At 35.8% G+C, this 12,866-nt stretch overlaps 1 protein-coding gene across 16 annotated transcripts in view; it reads right to left on the reverse strand.

Annotated features, from left to right (window-relative positions):
- PLCE1 (phospholipase C epsilon 1) overlaps positions 1-12,866 on the reverse strand; it is a 159,853-nt gene that overhangs the window by 79,452 nt on the left and 67,535 nt on the right. The window lies entirely within an intron of this gene.

Genomic DNA, 12,866 nt, shown 5'->3' on the forward strand with positions numbered 1-12,866 from the left:
GGTAGCAAATAAAAATCTAAGTTATAGACACAGTTCTAATTGTATCTCTGCATACAATAACTTTAATTGCATTTTAGTTTTCCTCTGTTATCTTTTTGAAAGCAGCTCACTCTATATATCATCATAGAAAAATCCCAAAGCCTTTTACACCTGAACATCATGCTTATATGCAAAATCCTACTTCTGATACCACATTCAAGATGACCAACTCACTAAGGTCATCCCTTCTTCCCTTTTTAGATTCTGTGCATATATTTGGATGGTTTGTTGACAATTTTTAGGAGGTTTTATATTCACAAATCTTTTACAGATGATGCAGAAGAGAACTGTATGATTTAATTTGATCTTTTCTACTTTGTGGCAGTTAGAGAACAGCATATTATGACAATCTGAAACTCAGAATAAAAATTTACTTTTAATGCTTATTTTCTCTCTTGAAACATTATTAAACTTAAATAATAACAAAATCATTCCATGGTGCTTTAATGCATGACACCACAAGTTTATAAAAGTACCTACACTGACACAAAAACTTGAATAATTATTGTAAAACAACTCTTCTTGGCAAATACAGCAAAATCATTCTTTTCTGACTACTCTAACCATTTTTTGATCCCTTAAACTTCAAATTAATTATTTTTCTTGTTTCTTAGTTGGAATTGTTCATGCCATAATTACCTATTGTGTTTTTTGTTAACATTGTTTTTGTTTAATTTATTCAGTGATAAAAAATGGCTTCTCAAGGATCTGTAAAAAGATCAGTCAAGTCTTTAACCTACAAATTTTATGAACTTCGATGACTAGGTATGTAAAAAATAAGGTTGGATGTTTGGCACATCCATGTTGCCTTCTGAGATTTGCAGAAGTTTCTGTGTACTTCCAGTGGCTGCAGTTCCTTGCCTGAAGATAGTAGGAAATTATACTAATACTTACAAATATTCTACAAAACCAAGTGTAGGAAAACAAACAAACAAACCTACATAGCTAATGGCTGTAGGCATTGCTATTTTTCAGGATTAGGGTCCAAAGACAATGACCCCACTTCAAATTCTTCAATTTCTGAAAACCCAATAGAAGAGCAAGTTCTTAAAACAAACAAACAAAAATCTTAAAAGAATTTATAGAAAAGGTTGTACACATTTATGCTCTACTCTACTTTTATAAGGAAATCTTTGCTAAAGAAATCTTTTTTCAAGTTCTTTGTTGAGCTTTGCAATTTAATTCTGAACAAATAAATACAGGTGAACAACTTCCGATCGAATCTTCTCTAAATCTAACAGTAACTTATTAAAAGGTATTCAAAGCTTCACTTTTTTTCCTGATTGAGACTTCCTCTCTTCCCCAATGAACAATGGTTTTAGAGGACACAACTTCTTTCTGTAGCAACATGGTTAAGTCAAAAGACATGTACCTGTGCTTTACTCCAGAGAAAAGGGAAATTGAATGCAGAAACTAATGCAGTAGCATCAGACCTATCCCCTTTCTGGAAGATCTGAACACTTGATTCCATAAAGAAACCTGAAGATGTGCACGAAATCTGTTGTACCCAGTCCAAGGGAATATAAGGATAAAAACATTTAACTGCCGTACAGTTGTGCAAAGCTCTTAAAGTATTCACAAGAAATATTTAAAAGTTCTTTTAGCTTCGAGTTGTACTTCCAGTTCTTTTATTACTGTTTTGATGTCTTGTAAGCAAAGTTATTTTCAATTTGTGCTTGATAAATCTAACTCGTAATTTACTTATTTCAGAATTATTAAAATGTGCAGTAATGCATTTTTATACATAACTATTTCCAAAGAAAATACTTAAACATTAGAAAACTATGTCAATATGAAGTTCCTTAAACAAAACAAAAAAACAACAACAAAAAACCTATGCACTAAGAAAAACTCTCATATCAGTTTATTGTCTAGAAAATGCATGCAGAATTCTACCTCAAAACAAAAATAAAAACATCAAAAATCGGCCTATTAAAACCAATGTCTCAGATGAGTTAATAATGTTAATACTGCTGAGATTACCTAACACAATTTCCCCTAAATTTCTTTTAATCCAGTTAGGTATCTTACATTGTCTATCACTGACTGAATAAAAGGGATCAAAAATCCCACTACTTTGCAAGGAATATGGATACAGTTGATAGCAGGCTTTCTTTCTTTCTTTCTTTCTTTCCTTTTTTTTTTTTTTTTTCCCCTGTGCTCTCTTAATCACTGAAGTGAAAATAAAGGTGTTGACAACCAATACAATCTCTCTATTGCAATGAGATACCACCTCTTTGAATGGTGAACGTTTTTCATAGCTGTTATCTAACAGGCTGTTTAGGGAAACAGGAGGGTTAGCACATAAAGACATTCCTAACACAGAGGAAAATACTAACATTCATTCAAGTTACACATGAGAGTTCAACATATGCAAATATTCATGTTTCTTTATGGCCAATTAGTAACAAAACATTTTTTTTACATGGTGCTATGCATTCATGTCATTCAGAAAGGAAAAAAAAATGCTGCCTTGATCATCTACAAAACACAAGCTGGCTACAAGTGTACTGAGATAACACATACACTCAGGATACATATATACTTGTATACCGAAGATCCAAGAACACAAGTTTGCAAAAGGGAAAGGAAAAACAGAAGTGGATATACATTCAAAAATATGTTACTAAATTTTAACATATAAATCATTTATAAACTAAACTAAAATAAAATACCTGTGTCTAGTGCTCTTAAAAATCTTGTTATATCTGACATTCCTATTTAGTTCAGCATTTTTTTTTGTCACCTATTTTTGTAGAACAAGAAACAAAGGAATGCCCTACTACATAACTTGATGTCAAAATAATTACAATATGAACAAAATCCATACAAAATTCATTTTCCACTTAGCAACAGGTCTAAGTGTCCTTAAAGGACTGGTATTAAATGCAGACATTATAGATACAACGTTAGATTAGAACACACCCACTCAATCTACTAACACTGGAAATAAAGCTTTCACTTTAACTACCTAAATATAATCAGAGAGTTGTATTACAGACCACAGAAATGTAAATCTTACCAGCAAATGCGTCCTCCATTGAATCTCAAATTCCTCCTAAAATGCCAGGAGAGCAGGTACTTCCAACACCACAGAAAGTCTGCACACTGCACTTGTCCAAACTAACAGTCAGGCAACAGCTGCTCAGTTTAAAGCTACAAACTGTGGCAAAATGCATAACTGACGTGCCTTGTGTAAGCCATGAAGAAGACATGCATTTGGCTCACTCACTAAAAGGTCAGGTTACCCACCTCCTCAGATAAAAGTTGTAACACTGAGATTCAAATGGAAGGAAGTTTAGAAATTAAGGACTAGCATACATCCTGCTAAGACTAAAAGCATTTGATTTTGACAGCAGAGTTATAAACAAGAACCATTTTAATTCTGCTGGATTTTTGTCTTCAAATATATTAAGAAATAAGTTAGCCTACACCCAAGCTTTTGCACAAGTTATATTTATATCAGTGTTGTTTAAACAGGCCAAAAGTAATAAACTGAGTTAGTTTTGTTTTAGGAAACTTCAGCTCAAGCATTACAAAAACTGCAGCATGGGTTTCCTTATTAGCCCTACCTTCACAGCTATGATGAGCTCTGCACTGAGTCTCTAATAAAATGCAATAGCACCGGCTTTAGTGGGACAAAGGCATATGACTTAGCACAAACCAAAAAGAGTTTATTTGAGAAGAAAAGAAGAAGAAAACCTCCCTGAGGCTTCCAGAAGTGTGTTTAACTGTAAAGAATTTACAGAGTGAGGAACTTAAAAAGACAGCACAGTTTTCCAGGCTGCCTGTATGTTGGTAAACTACATAGGAACCAAAATGATGCCTTGACCCAAGCAGCTGTCAATATCTGGCTCTGGCATTTTTATCGCTTTTCTTCATTCTGACCTTAGCCTTGGCTACACACAGTTTACATCACTTTCACAAACAGCAGGACTACATCAGTGAAATTTTAGTTATGAAATTTGCTAGAGTACACAAGGTTGGAAAACAATACACAGCCACAAGAAACCTTTCTCCATTTCCCCAGGAAGTCTGAGGACTGATTTGCTCAGAACTGGAATGCAAGTAGTACACTTTGAGTCACTTTGTTTATACGGTGACTCTGTCTTGTCTGAAAAACTTCTACTGGAGGAGCTACCATGGAACACAGCCAGTGCACCGCTATTTTTTCATTGACAACACCAACATATTCTTTCTTAATTGGAGGAACAGCAATTTAGTATTATTTCCAAGGTCTGGTTGAAAACTAGTACATTTAGGCTTCCGAAGAATTTGTATTAAATGTGATAGTATAAGGACCATTATGGTCAAAAACTTTGAAAATAATTTTATTCATAAATATCAATTTAATTAATGCTATCTCTCTATAAAAATGCAAAATAAACCATTAGATTAAATATTTCTCATCATTATAGTGTCAATATTAAAGAATTTTCCACTGATTATAAAAGTTACTACCTGAAAATATAAAGAAAAAAATCAGAAGGATTTTGGTTCTAAGGAGAAAACTATGAAGTGTACCTTAGAATTTAAACAAAAAATAAATAAATAAATATGTCTGGTTATAAATAGAACAGCATTATTCTATAATTGTTGATTTTCTTCTAATTTGTTTCCTAGAAACAAAACTTCAAGGGAATCTTTGGAGATGACTCGAGTCATCTTGAGGCTTGAGGTCCATGTTTTTTTCTTGTTTTTTTTTTTTTTTTTGGTTTGTTTGTTTTGTTTTGTTTTGTTTTTGCTTCTGAGTGACATGCTAACATAAACATACCAAAAAGTTCAATTCTACACTTCAAAAGTTCCCATGGACATTACTTTTACAAGGCCCATTCAAACAAATGTTCAGACTTTTAAAACAATAAACAATAATAAGTAGTTTAGGGATTAACTATCTGCACTTAGAATTCCATTTCAGTGTTTCTGAAGACTAATTACTCTTAAAAAAAATATATATATATATATAATCATTGCACTAACTACTGATCTCTCAGCCTCCATCCACACACACATTAGTACATACATCATTCCCTTCTCCACAACAAAGCTCTCACAGCAGGGGCTGACTCACTGAATGAATTTAAACTCTGTCTTCTGGTGGGAACAGCAGCCATAGGCCACCAACTGACTTCTGAGGAAGCAGACTCACCTACACAAGTTAAAGGACCAAATATTATTGGAACTAAAATCTATACAAAACTATCCTTAATTCAGTTGTTTCTTAACTGCTTAGCTCTATACTTTAGTTCCATTATTTTCATTGATATAACCATTTACCTTCCTGCACCCATGTTACCTGTTCTGTCAAAAGTACCAATTTTTATATTTATATATATATATTTTTCTTAGATTACATTAGTTAACTTCTTCAATCTACTACCCAGCTCAATTATTTATCTTTCCATCTTGCAGTAAACACATTGCTGCACCCAGAGAGATGGCTGTAAGGACAAGATGAGCTATGCTGGCAGAACCTAATTCTTTGTGCTTACAATGTATGAAACAAGCAGGACAAAAGGAAGCTTCTGTTAAATTAATGTTGGTAAGGGTTCTCCTTAAGTCCCGCTCCTCTTGCCCTTGCTATGCCAGTTTGCCTGCGACTGGACCTGACCAGGCAATGATGGATCTGGGAGGCTGACTGTGGTGACCTGTCCCCTTCTGCCAGTTCATGGAGACCACCCCCACAGGCAGCTCCAGACTGTCCCAGGTGTCCTGTGGCTACAAATGTCCTCCCAAATCTTTCTTCTTCAGCCTGTGCTTCCTGCCATGTCAGCCCAAATTCTAACCCTGGACCAGTTGACCTGAACTTGCCCTTGTCTTCCTGGCTGGTGCCAAGCAGGCAGCATGAAATCCTTGTTTTCCTGGCCCACACCCTTGCTTCAGGCGACATTATCTACTAACTGTCTGATATATTTCCTGGATTTCTCAGCTTGCAATGTGTTGCCTGACTCATCTTCATGCCTTAGATTCTAAGCCTGAGATATATCCCATCTTTTCAGGTGTGAACCTCTGCTCATTCTGACAAAATTTTGGCTTTATCCCTCACTCTAGCTGGCCTTAAACTTTGGGCACAAACACACACACATACAAGCTAAATTATCTTGGCCTTCTCAAGTCTGCGTACATAAAGCTGATATTGCCCATGACACTGACATACAATTGCCTCAGCTTTAGAGATTGTGGAATTTCCCCGTTACTGTAAAAACATGACTTGTTCAAAGGGTACAAGAAACTGTAGTGGGAAAAGCCATAGAGACTTGTTTGCTAACCAATCTTTGCTGATGTCAAAGTCTGATTACAGAAAAAGAGTTTTCTCTGAACACTGGGGGATGTATGAAGTAGGTATGAAGAAGATGTGGTTGTTTATTTCTTACCCTTCTTTCCCAGCTGCTGTCGTGTAGCAGGTTTTTTCCCCCATTTCTTCAATCTGCCCTCCCAGGGGCCCAACCATCATCACTCCCTGGCTCGGCTCTGTCCAGCGGCAGGTCTTCTTGGAGCCAGCTGAAGCTGGCTCTGATCTGACATGGTGTATCTGCTAGGCTCTGCTCACAGAGGCAACACCTGCAGGCCTCCACTACCAAAACCTTGCCATGTAAACCCTCCTAAGGTTAAGGTTGATATACCCTGCCTGCATGTAAATGACAAATTACTTTTCTTCTGCTCTTGGTCAAAAATTGTTGTTGTCTATTCAGCAAGTTCTGAGTGACCTTGCTCTGGAATCTGAACAACAGTGGTCAGGGATGTAGTCTAATATATATCAACTAAGAAAGCACCATAAGATTGAAGCAAATTTAAAAGATGCTAAAGTGAAAAAAATATTGACAAAACATTTGCCACATGCTTCATCCTCAGACACTTCTTTTCAATTCCATTTTGTTTTTCTTTAATTTACAAAGCTACAAAGTTGTCCTTGTAATGGTGAGGGGGGAGAGAGAGAGGAGAAGGGTATAACTTTTTCATTTTACAATGACTTTGGATGCTGGGTATAGGTTTTAAATAAAAAGCAAAAACATTTTCACATACCCTAGTTCCTTCATTATGACAAAAAGAAGGAAAACAACAACAAAAAAAGACCCCACCGCTTCTTCTATTTTATGTTTAAAAAGGTGAACAACACACGAACTGCAACAATGACTCTACCCTCAAATGTGATTCTAGTGAAAATTCTGGCTCATTAACAACTATGAACAAACTTCTAAAACAACTAATTTGTAAGAAACAGAACAGGCTGAAAAGCAGGATTTCCTTTCCAGGGGAAGCAATCTGGTTTCAATCCAAATCATATTGAAAGACAATCTCAAAATGTCTTATTAACCATAAATTCTGAATTACATACAGACACTAAGACAGTGCAGCTGAAATGTCTTCAGTATTTGTAAGTGAAAATCATGTTCTTTGCATTAACAAAGATGCCAACAAGTATGTGAATTCACTGACTAGCTGTGTGAATTCCAGGCATCTGTTGTTCCCAAGAGTCCACTCTCAGATTGTCCCTGGACTACCAGAACCCAAGCTGCAGCTCCTCAGCAGGGAGCCATCTGAGAGCAGGGCTTCCAGGCTCCATACTGTAGACCCAAGAAGTGAGTTTCCTATAAAGTAGACCCTACACAGGTTTTTAAAGTCTTGTTCCCAAATTCATTTGACTTGGACTTCTGTTTTGGAGCTTTGAGGTCTATCTGTGAATTAGGAACTCTGTATTTAGAGGCTCCCCATTTCTGGTACAAATATCACATAAAATGCTTAACTACAGAACATATAAATGTTTTGAGAAATCTTCCTTTTAAATCATGAAAGGACACTCCAATTAAAGTAACAGGTTCCTTTTTAAACAGCATGCTGAACTTCACCTCCAGGGATTCCACACATTTTGCAATAAAAGTAATGAAGGATACCTGGTCTAGAGACTGAATGATACAGATAGGTTTTAAACACACTTCTACTTTTGGAGCTTTTTTTTTTTTTTTGCTTTTTTTTTTAGGAACTGCTCTAGAGTGGAAAACCATGCCTAAATTATGTCTGCAGCTTCAGATCTGTACTGAAACTTAATCTGTGGCTGAGGTAATAGTTTTACCTGGCACACATCTACTTGACATGAACCTTGGTACCATGTCTTTGGCATAAGGCTGGATGTACTGCAGTGTAATCTGTACATGGTGGCTCCTTAGAGCAGTTCAGAAATTATGACATGTGGAAATCAGTTGTCACCCTACATCCCATGTGCATCAGCTTCCTATTGTTTTCACAGTGAACTGAAGTCTGAGCTGTAACTTTCTAAATGGTTTGTGACTTACCAGAAAACCTTCCTTCACCCTCATATTGGTGTACTAGCGATCAGCATAGGTGCATGCACAACCAATAATTGTTTTATTGTAAAGAGAAAAGGAAAAGTTTAGAGGGCCTCTCACCTTTGAAAAAAACATCTATTCCCAGCTAAACTGTGAGGGCTTAAACTGTGAGGGCTTCTGTGACTAGATGAAATGGTAGAAAAGTTCTGATGGCTGTTTTAAACATTTTGTTAAGGTATGGCAGTAAGTCATTGTGCTCTAGACAAAAAGAAATGAGTATGTTTTTGTATATTTTCACAATTTCAGAAAAAGTCAGTAAAAAGGTTGTGTCAGTAAAGTACTTCAGCACATTTCTGAGTACCACTGAGTTTAAAAAAAAAAAAAGGCACTGAGAAGGTAGTACCCACAAAATCAAAAGGCATGAGGTGAAGCAAACAGGTTCTACACCTAGTGCGTAGCCAAATGCCCACTAAGTGACACTCTACTACACTTTACAATGATGCAGTTAAATATATGACTACACTGAACCTATAAATGAATTCCATAAACAAACAAACAAAATCCATTAGCACTAAAACATTAGCTAACTTGTTTGTGATAACTATTTTTACAAGTAGAATAAAAATCCTACCTTTTAGGTTCAGATGGAAACTTTTTCTCAACAGAGAGCTGTCACTCTCAATGAAAAAACTTACATAGGTTGATTACTCAACTTTTCCTTTCAGTAGAGTCATACATTTGTTACTTTCTGCTTCCTCCAGCATGTCATGCTTCCCTGACAGCAAAAGAAATTAACTTAGAACACAGTCAGTACACAATATTCCCCAGCCCTGAATAAAGGGTTTGCCTAACCTGCTTCCTAGTTCAGAACAGAAAGAACTAAACTTAATTTTAAAAGCAAGAAGATTTTTAGAAAACCAATAAATTGAAGCCTACAATATTATGTTTGCTCACAAGATAGCTCTTTTAAACCAAATCTTATTTCATATACATTATTAAAACACATTTTTATTCAAAATCATTTGTCACAGGTAATTTTAGAGTAAGATTCAACCTCCTACTTCCAAGCGCTTTACAAAATAAGATTAGAATTACCCAGATAATCCATACTCTTCCATCAAATATAAATATATTTCTCTTCCACTTAAGAATATATTTGGACAATGTCTGCACGGAGGTAATAATATGTTTAAATAAAATGCATGAGTATGTATACAGGCATTGAAAACTAAAAGAGTAATCACAGCATGCTTTTAACACAGTAGAATTTTGCCTATGTTACAAATAAACATTTTGATGAAGTCCTATTGAACAAAGTGCACAAGATGTATGCAAATACCTAAGGCAATTTAGAGATCTCAAACTCAGAATATGATTTGACAAAATGAAGCACTCAGTAGCAATATTAGTACAAGGTGAGTTTTCCCCTATTGTTCCCCTCATTTACAGGATTTTTCTAAAGTGAAATCAGTTTCTAGGAACAAGAACCCAGAAGGAAGAGAGGGGTGATGAAAGTTGACACTGGAATTGCACTTAAAATGGCAGTAAAGAGCCTCACATTAGTAAACTTTTACTTACACAACACCATTTGTCATTGTTGAATTCTGGAAGTAAAGTACAATGTGGCAAGTCTACAATATCACCTTTATGTACTTAATTTTCCTAAGGTAAAATAGCTATCAAACCAGATTCACCAGAAAATTATAATCACTTCATAATAATTCATCATTTCTTTCAACATTTATTTGGCTTGTCTTTAGATCTAATCAGTGTTTATAAAAGAAAGGAACTTTGAGTTCAAATTCCAGAGTGGCAGAATAGTAACTAGACAGTCCACCAACTTTTATATATATCTATGTAACATCTCAAATTACTTTGGAAGATACTAAAATATATGTATATAATCCTTTGCTTTCATAAGATATCCTACCTCCACCCATGTCAGTGCTGTTGTTGTTGTTTAAATTTTCATTTGCTAGTGGTCCCTTTTTTTTAGTTGAAGTAATTAATATATTGGTGCTTTTGGGCATGCCTACTGCCATACAATGAAGTATGGTGCCATAATGCTCAAACTACCACCATCTCAACTGCTGCCATCACCAGAAAAGATCATATTTTGAAGGCCTGTTAGCTGCAGCTGCCTATATTGTTTTCAAACCAATCACTGTAGGGGATTTCCCTGCATCATGAGAGTACTCCAGGTTGGGTCTGAATGAGTCAGCAACAGGTCAAGTGTCTCTATAATGCACTATGCTGCACAAACCAGACATGTCTGTCATTTCTTTCTGAAATAAAAAAATCAGTGCTCTCCTATACTTCTAACAGGATCTTTATGCTCAGGCCTTCAACCATATTATGACATCTTCCTAAACTGTAAATCCCTTCTCAAACACTGTTTTAAAGGAAGAACTGTAAGACATATATTCTAACACAACACTTGAAAAATCTGTCCTTTCATGTCACAGCTTGTTGAAATTTAGCAACAAGAAAGATTTTGCTATTCCTGATCAAAATAGTAAAAAACAAAATCCAAAGAGTCTTCTCTCCTTTCTTCAGCAGCCTAAGCAACACGAAGGAATACAACCTAAAGAGATACAATGCTTATTTCCTGTTGCTATTGCTAATTCAGAGCATATACAACACTGAAATTACTACATGGGCACTCACAACTTTTGACCGTCAAAGTAGATATTTATTTTAATCTCCCTGGCCCCTCTGCAACTTATCACACTTGGCTTAGAAAGAAAAGTTTGAACCATTTCTGGAGGGCTAAAAGCCACAAGCTGATGGAAATATCACCTTAACTACTAAACAAAACCAGGACCAATATATTTATTTTCCTTTTCAACAGCAAAGTGAACTGGTCAGGTGACGTGCTGCATCCTGTAGTAAATCCTCCATTGCATTTGACATCAGAGTTGTTATCAACATCAGTTAAAACTTTTCAACCATAAACTAATCCCATCTAAATTTGAGGTTAAATCCAAGAGCAAAAGAGAGTATTGGACAGATTATAACAATGTATTTAAGAATCTGCGTGTACAGGACAATTTTCTTTCTTGAAAGGTACAACGCCCCCATGAATGATAAATGAAACCCTGACTTCAAAATAGTGTTGGGTTCTTTGCTGATGCTGATGTCTCAGGTGTTGCCAAGTAACACTCCATAAATGTTTTTAGAAAGGACTCCGTTACTGTTATATTTGATATTTCTCAAGTATATTATATCACTGTGATACCTGAACATGAACCTTCCACATCCAGAAAAATGTCAATATCCTAAAACTATAGCACATACATACACATCTTCATGAACAGAGATAGCTACAGCAAATGAAATCTAACCTCTGCTCTCTATGCTGATTTCCCCTGGAACTGCAAATCAAGTTCAAGATCTTGGTCTTTTTCTTCAAGGTCTTAATTGCTTGGGCTCAGAATATCAACACAAGCATATACCATATAATATGGGGATTGCAGAGATCCCCAAACTAGTGCGATGTGTGCTGGTGCACAAAGCATACAAGTGCAGGTACTAGCTCAGGCTCTAAAAAAAGGTACAGCCACATTAGCATGTCTGAGCCTGAGCTAATTGTTGCTGCTGCTTCCAGTTTCAGAACTCAGTTCATGCTGCCTCAACTCTGGGACGACAGTCACCAGCTGGGCTTTTTGGGCACCGCACCAACATGCCCCATGGGAGGATGACAGGTAATCAGGGGACTGAGCATCCTTAGAGTCTCAGGCAGGTCTAGGACATCAAACCCTTCCAAAGACATGCTCTCTTCTCCCAGTCTGTAGGAAGAAGGTCCATCACACTGTACCACCCAGAACACGGTTCAGTTCTTTCAACCTTGACTTCCATCATTGTCACAGGAATGTGTATGTTTATTTTTCTAAAGCAATCATCTCCCTGTCCCCAGAACAAATAATAATAAAAAAAAAAAAAAAAAAAAACACAATCAAAATGGAAAGAAAAAACCCTATCAAAATAGGATACCACGCTGTACGTACCTCTGTCTCTCTGGGGATATGTGAAGCTTAGTCATGTGTCTAAACATACTACTAAATTTCACTCAGGTGCTTCAGTATGCCATCTGTACCTGTTCTTCTACCATCGCATACTCTCTGTCATTTGATTTACCTAAAGATATACTAATTAAAACTAGAATGTGGCACACTTAAGATAACCTGATCTGAGTACAAACTATAAGACTTTTTGTTTGAAAAAATGAGGTCAGTATCCGCATTAAGGAATTACGCTGAGAATATTATTGATTTTGTCACATTCTTGTAAAACTTTGAACAAGACATAGCATCCATATGCTTCAATTCTACAGTGTAAAAATGAGATACTACTTCCTTTAGTTACAGGACAACATGCTGATAAATCCCCAAATGCTTGAGTACCTTAGGAAATATTATAGGAATTAATTACAAATTAATATATAATGCAGTTAATGTTCTGTAAAAAATTCTGCTCTAATGTAATGAATTCATTCCAAGAATGCCTTTTTCTTGTTTAAATTCCAAAAGTGACCAAACTAAA

Source organism: Anas platyrhynchos, chromosome 6 (assembly GCF_047663525.1).
Source record: "Anas platyrhynchos isolate ZD024472 breed Pekin duck chromosome 6, IASCAAS_PekinDuck_T2T, whole genome shotgun sequence".
NCBI lineage: Eukaryota > Metazoa > Chordata > Aves > Anseriformes > Anatidae > Anas > Anas platyrhynchos.